Source organism: Pinus tabuliformis, chromosome X (genome assembly GCF_031772625.1).
Source record: "Pinus tabuliformis cultivar Carrire ecotype Pingquan chromosome X, CPIR1, whole genome shotgun sequence".
Lineage (NCBI taxonomy): Eukaryota > Viridiplantae > Streptophyta > Pinopsida > Pinales > Pinaceae > Pinus > Pinus tabuliformis.
Window position 1 is genome coordinate 201291802 of NC_142308.1, and position 8170 is coordinate 201299971.

Genomic DNA, 8170 nt, shown 5'->3' on the forward strand with positions numbered 1-8170 from the left:
TGTCGTTGTAATGAGAGGTGGGAAGAGCCATTGTTAAGGGATAGAAGTACTGTGTTGAGGATTAGTCATCTAGCAAGGAGCAGCATGGTGGTGTAATTACCTTGGATAACCATAGATCTAGAAATCAATTAAAGAATGAGGACTGATAAGTATGCCCTCACTAGTATTCCGAACTGCGTTCCTTGGTTCCAGAATTGCAACTTCATTGTGACACTTTCATGGTGAATATTTTTTATTCCAAATCTCCTATTTTGACAAGTCAAGTATTGACTTCAAACCAGTGTACTCTATCTCTTTCTCTCTACTGAACTATAAAAGACTAAAGAATATTTGATCAAGATTTCCCCACATTGGGGTTTGTCCCTGGCTGGTGCCACATCTTGTGTCCTCTTGTCTTGGCTTGTCTTATATTGTTTATGTTTATGTTCTATCTGCATTTTACTATCATGCTAATGTGATTGCTAAGCTGGACATTGATATTGGGCTAACAAGAAAATTGAAGTAGATTTATCTTAAGCATAGAACATAGAAAAAATTAACAGCTTCACCATGAATACATTGAGTCAATTTATGGTCGAGGCTCATCACATACATTGGATTGTTTCCAAGAATCTCCTGAGATATATACGTCGCATAATCAACTATGGTTTAAGACACACCGCCAGAAATTTTAGGCTACATGGATATATTGGTGCTAACTGGGTTGACAGTGTGGTGGATTGTAGGAGCATAACTGGATGTTTCTTCTCATTGGTGTTTGCTTCAATATCTTCGATGAGTAGGAAGCATAAATTGGTTTCTTTAAGCACCACCGAGGCTGAATACATGGATGCTAGTATGGTATGTTGTGAAGTTGTTTGGTTGAGGAAGCTCTTTAGTGAGATATTTGAGCATGTGATGGATACCACCGTGATCTACTGTGACAACCAAAGAGGGGTCCACCTTTCAAAGAATCTCATGTTCCACAACCACTCCAAGAACATTGATATTAGGTACTACTTTATCCAGGATATGGTACAGTAGGAAGAAATAAGGCTCAATCACATTAGGATGGATGAGCATGCCACAGACATTCTCACGAATCCATTAGAGAAGGTCAAATTCTTAGCCTTTTGTGAGATACTTGGATTCATGGAAAGACCCTCCTCTGAGGGTCCTACATGAGTTGGACACTGGGCTCTAGGAGCTCCTGGGGACTTGGAGTACTTCTTGGAGCTATGAGAGATGATAGGGTGAGTGTTTCACTTTCCCCTAGTGGTGCACTATGTACAAGGTGAGTGGTTCACCTTCCCCTCTGATACCCCATGATGGTTGACATGTGTGTAGGGTGAATGGTTCACCTTCCCCTTCGATTGTGGACACATGTACGTAGGGTGAGTGGTTCACCATCCCTTATGATTAACATATGCATAGGATGAGTGGTTCACCTTCTCCTATGGGATATGATCAGAATGAGTGGTTCGCCATCTCCTATTGATGCCCCAACATACATCCTACCCATGTAGTCTAGGACTCATGGGAAGTACCTCTCATCTAGCTAATGAGTTGGGAAATGTGGATAGGGACCATAGCACTACTGATGGATGCATTGTGTACTTCCGTGCTCCCTATGTCTAGGATGCATGGTGTTCAACAACCTGATCTGGGATAAAATGACGACTGGCCTTTATCAATGGAGAAAGGTAAGGTCTTTTGACTCACTCTCGATCAATTATTATTCATTATTACTTCATGGTTCAGCAGAGCAGGACAGAGCAGAGCGGAGATGGCAGATATGGTACATGACGATAGATGGATTGGTAGGTGGAATTCTCCCTAGTTAAGTGGTAGTGTTAAAATTGGAAACTAGGGCAAAATTCCACCTTAGGACAACTCATTTGATGGAGATGATGTTTGTATTAAATTCCTCTTTATGAGGGGATCTAAATTGATCTAAAAATCATCTCATTCGGATAAGTAGAAGTGTGATCTTTAATTTATGACCACATGTGCAAATTGATCAAGTTGGCTTCATCATTATGTAGGCTCAAGAAGCCCAATGGATGTGTCTCTTCAACCACATCGAAGTGTATAAATACAAGAGACTTCACAACTCATTTGGACATCCATCACTCACAAATTCTTCTCTCTTTCTGCTCATCAGCTTGGTTCATACAACTTGGGCAGCATCTCTCTCTCTCTCACATGTGCAACTAAGAGGACATAATTTCTGGGCAGAGATTAGAGGCCAAATTTTAGACTTCAGGAACAATTTGACCAGCATTTACCAAGGAGATTTTAACCAGCTTTCACTACGGTTTTTGGGGTAGAATTTGGATTTTCTTAGAACGCATTGACTGGCACAGATATCGAGGTTTTACGAGTTGTTTGACCTACATTGATCGCATGCCTGTTTGACCATAGAGTTGATTGCAAGTTGACCGAGTTTGACCAAAAATTTTGTGGTTGTTTTGGGTTCACTTTGACCACTACTAGAGGCCGTGTTTGATTGAATTTGACCAAGCTTCAAAGGAGGTGTTTGACTATTTTTTGACCAATGTTGACTTTCTGGATGGGTTGAAGTTTGATTGTAGTTGATTGCAGAAATTGAGAGGGTTTCTAAATTAACGTTAAAGTGAATTGTGCTAAGCATAGAACATATCATTGTTATCTAAAATTAACAACAAAGGATAACCTGTGTAAAGGCACCTCTCATGTCACAAATGTAGTTGTACAACTCACCATTCTGTACTATATTCTTTTGTGAACATATCCATCAGAATTGACCATTCAGGTTATACTCTTTGATAAGTCTATGCATTTTTTTGAATTTCAGCAACTTCTTCTCTATCTTTGTACTTTGATGGGTCAATATCAACATCAACCATGACAAGGTTAAGTAGCTCCAACTCTAGATAAAAGCATGTGTGGTGGCATTTCCAACTCCAATGGGGCTTGGAGAAGACAAGAGGAACAAGGCTAAGGTTGTGGCTTCTAACTAAGGAATCATAGGGTAGCCACTTCTTGTAATGAACAATAAATCTCTACTTTAAACTACCTTGTAGTTATCACCTCTGTCAAAATTAGTTTCATCTCGTCTAATAGGGACATAAAACCAAAAAGTATAATTGTATATGAGGATATGTTTTCTACATTGCTAGCATTTCATGTCAGAAGGTTTTTTATTCTTTTGTTTATTTTTTCAATCAAGTTACAATATTGTACATGTTTAATTGCATTATTGTTGAAAAGGATATGTGCATACAAACTCAGGGCAGAAAAAAAAAAAAAAAAAAAAAAATTATACATTTCAATCTTGATACTTTAAAAATATAGCGTTTTCCCACATGTATAGAGAACAAAACCATGTTGCATATTCCTTGTCCAAAGAAGGGTGCTACTCAAAGAAGGGACAAATAAACTTCTCAGTGCTTCAAAATGGCATCTTCATGCAAACAGGTTTCTTCAAAACTTGATGGGATAATTTTTCAAGTTGACTAACAAGTCTTTTAAATGATATACAACTTATATTTTAGCATTTTTTTTTTGGCCTTATCTGAGACTATATAGTTTTGAACTATACTTTTTAGCATGATGAAAAGAAAAAATGATTTTCAAAGGTAAATGATTGTATGCAGAGATAGAAAAGAGTTTACAATTCTATACCAAATGGGACAATGAGAGATAGTAACTTTTTGAAAGAGAATAGGACTGAGTAGCAGAAAGAAATATGTAAATGTAACTTACTTTGTTTTTAATGAAAGCAAGTTGTTTATTTCTCCTGAAAAAAGGCCTCCATTAAGAAGCCTAGTGAACCCACCTAATGACAATGGTGAAGAGGATAATCCAATGCCATGATTCTAATCAACAACATTTCCAGATTCATCATGCAAAAAGGTGCTAGGCACAGCTCCTAAACAACACAATCCAATCAAATAATTAACATTTTTTAACTCAAACGAGATGTAAGTAGTAAGAAAAATTATCATCACTAATCAAGTACCAAGGAGCATGCATTAAAAACAGCTTTTACAAGTTAATATAATACATGCAAAACTCATTGGAATAAATTAAGCAATCAAATATGATGCACTAGAACTCCATAAGCAATATGCTCTACAACATAATATGTCTTGATAAAGCCCAAAGTTAGTAGCTATCTAAAGCTTATGCTTGATAGGTAAAAACCTAAAACACATGCTTGTAAGCTACTCCCTTAACATGCATGAGTAAGCATATTTTTTCTATAGATAGAAGATATGCATTCACTTGCTCAAATGGAGAGATATTGAGTAGAAAGAATGGCTTTGCATATTTGAACCTCCACTGAATTTGGTACATAAAAGGGTACAATGATGAATGGTTTATGTTGTGCAGCTTATGGCATATGTACATATCAACATTTGTTTAATCGATAAAAATGTCACCACTTTGGAAAAATGTATTGTTTCTTTTATCATCTATTTTGTTATCAATAGAATGTCATTTTAAATTTCCATCAATTAGTAATTAAATAACTATTGGCTTGATGTCACTATTAATGTGAACAAAGTGTTGACCTCAATTTGATGAAAAGAAATATTGCTACACTACAAGTAGCATTGTTGGACTAAAATTACGTATGTTACTCCAAAAACAACGATGCTAAAATTCTTGGAAAACGTGTGTAGAAATGAATTTGAAAGGATATAAAGTACAAAGCTAAAGATGGTAAGGACCAGTCTTGCACATCACCAGTGGATAAAAAATGTTCCATATTTCTAGTTGGGTGCTAAAAGGAAATTGTGGAAATTAGCCATTTTGTGGCTATTATGGAATGGATCTAACAGTAAATGTGGAAATTGTGGAACAACAAGAGCCAGACAGTAATTGTGGAATGGGTTTGCATGTAACATGATATTGTCCAAATAATGGCATAGTTCTACGGCTACTTCCACCTGCACAAAGGAAACATCTTGGGATGTGGCAACTTACATAGTTGATGACTTACAGAGTTGAAATATTTTTATAAGAACCATCAATACCTTGCCCAAAGAGACATATTCCCCATGTTGAAGCTTAATTATCTCTTTTCATAGTCAATAATCAAAACATAGCCATCAAGATGAAATCTCTCTATGTCACCAGTGTAGAACCATCACATTCCTCTCTTGTCCACCTTCTTCAATAGAAACTATGTAGGAGTGTAAACCATCAATACAATTATTATTATTTTGAAATAAGTTATGTCTTAGTGTTCGATCACCTTGTATGACTCATTAGTTTATCTTTGTTCTTGAAAAATCCCAGATTTACATGGGGACCACCAATAACTATCTATGCGTGTAGCATTGGTGAATTTGAGGTCAAATACCCACCTCCTTCCCAATCAATCAACTGCAAATGTAAAACAAGATTATTCAACACAAAATCAACTTAGAATAATATATGGTTCTAAGATAATTGGAACCATCCTAAGTCAATTTTAAGACAACTATGAGTTTCAGAAGGAAAAAGAAACAAGAAAAACAGACAAAGAAAGTTAGAGCAACCTAAAAAACTTTGTAGTGTATTTTAAAGGAATTACATGAGAAATAATTACCAATGCACCCATACCTCAAAGAAGAAACATAAAAAATTATAAGGATATTAGTAATTACAATCCTTTCCAGAAAATATCTGAGAATTATCGAGGAAATCAATAGATTTATTAAAGGAAATATTTGAGAATTTATTAAGGAAATGATCAGTGAATTATGAGGATGGCAGTGAAGTTGATAGCTTGCAAGAACATTGTTTACAAAAAATTTCCTGTCTGGCATATCAATTGATAGTCGATTTCATGTAATACCTCATAAGACAAAAATAATTTTACTACTAAATAGATTGCTTATATCCAGATCTATGCACATCCCAACCTTCTTCAGGTTCTTTTCTCTTTGAAGATATACCTGAAGTTGATCCATCGGATAATTCTTTCATCTGCTTCAATGAAACAAGACAATTTAGTGAAGGTTCCCTGGTGACTAACCTCTCTTCCCTGTAAGAGATGTCACGCATCTCAGGACCTATATTTAAATCATCAAGATTTGGTGTAGGCCATGTGCATGTGCTACTGCTCTCTATCCCAGATGCCACCATGGGGCTTATTAAGTATGGTTTCACATGTGATGATGAGAGTGGCCCTGTAGGGACTACCTGAGAGGAAACTATAGGAAAACATCCTAGTCCGAATGATTCTAGATAGGAAGGCGAGTCTCTTAAAAAACAAGCAATGTTAAGATGAAAACTTGACCCTAAACGAAATCTAGTAAATGGGTAGGATTTACTAGTAGCATTTGAAAATGAAATAATAGGACCCGAAGAGAATTATGTCTGCCCTTTATATATATATCACCACTGAACAAAGTAAAACCAATTAATGACTTTTGATTAGACTGAGATACAGATGTAACTGTAGTGATAAGTTGATGATATGTCCTGTCATTAAAATGCAAAGGTATTGTAAATGATGGAAAGGTATCTCCAGTAGAAAAACAAGAAAATGAATTGAATAGCTCGCCCTTCGCTCTCAGGTTAGCTACAGGCTGGGAATATGAGGTAAAATTCTGAGGCAACAATTCATCTCCACCATTATCAAAATTGGGACCATCATTCAAGTCAAAATCTCTCAGAACACATGAATCTCCAATGGACAATGCACTGGTGTCATTCTTCAAAGTCAATCCAAAATTTTTAGCACTGGTATGAAGAGGAATTTTAATCAATTCATTCTCCCCACTATCATCAACATGATTCAATTTTAAATATGACTTCATAGGACTACAAGGCCTGGTAAGAGAAAATAGTTCAACAATTGAAGATATAAAATATTTTGCACTCATATCTCTACACCCAATGCTTGTTGATGGTTCACATATTTGAGAAGATAAATGCACTGTTATTACCCCATCTTCAGATTTTTTCTCATAATTCACATAAATATCAATATCTCATGATGCTCTATTTCATTTTCTAATTGAATTAAATGCATCAGAAACTGAAAATGTATTTTGGAGACTGGATGTTATAGAGCAATTATTTCACTAGGTTTTGCTAGTCGAAAAGCACTTGTTGCTCCAAATCTTTTCCAGCCTAGTTATCCCATGATTTGAAATGGATTTATTGGGGGAATGAAATGTCCCTTTGACCTATAAACCACTACAATTGGTGTTGCTAAGCCAGTCAACGATACAGTGAGGAGAACATAACCACTTGTGCAAGGCACAATTGACAAACAAGATGTTGATGTGGATAGCGTTGTGTCATATTGACATGCTTCCTCCAATTCAATAGATTAATTTAAGTCAAAAGCAAGTCTTTTTGTTGAATCATTGATTCCATCATACATTGTTGGAGGGACAGTCATTGCCATAATTTGGTTAGAAGAATGCAGTTCATTTGACCATGCACTCTGTACTGCTTCTATTTTCAAACAGAATTCTTGATGTTCTACAAATGTTGAAGATACAACTGTAATGCTTTGTGGAACTTCATAACCAATATTAGAAGATACCTCTAAAATATCATTATGTTTTATTTGAACTTTCCTTTCAATGTCACAAATATCAAGAACAATACAAGATCCCATCTCTGTAGTAACATTTTTCTTGTTAGAACTAGTAATCACATTGATTCATTGATTTGATACTTCTCCAGATGCCATAGTCTGCTCTGGTTCCATGCACTCTCTTTTTTCCGATCAAAATTTCCTGACTATCATCCTTATATGTGATGCTCCTAGAAACAAGAAGATGCTCATTACCTTTGTGTTCACCCTTCCCTTGGTCTTCATGTTCAAGTCCATAGGTAGAATGATGTTCCTAGGCATCAAGCACATCAATATTTTTATTTTGTTCATAAGAAAAACTTATATCCTTTGCATCTTTATTAAACAACTTATTATAGCCAAACTGCTTGTCATGGCCCTCTTCTTTTGCCAACCTTGTTTTCCACTTGATGTGCAATTTGCACAAAATCATTGTCAAAAAGTCCTACATGACAATTATTTGGCTCCCTGACATCAGAATGGGAGGCCCCTATGCATGGAACATATCCTTCACTTGGATTTTCTTGGTTTTCATTTCCAAATTCTATTTCCTTTTCCAAGCAGTGTTCACTACTTCCTTGGTTGTCTCCTTGTACACTAATGTCCCTTACATGTACTTTTTCT

At 35.9% G+C, this 8170-nt stretch overlaps 1 pseudogene; it reads right to left on the reverse strand.

The window, feature by feature from the left end:
• Positions 1-5835: 5835 nt before the first annotated feature.
• LOC149139082 (uncharacterized) lies at positions 5836-7588 on the reverse strand (annotated as a pseudogene).
• Between the last annotated feature and the right edge of the window lie 582 nt (positions 7589-8170).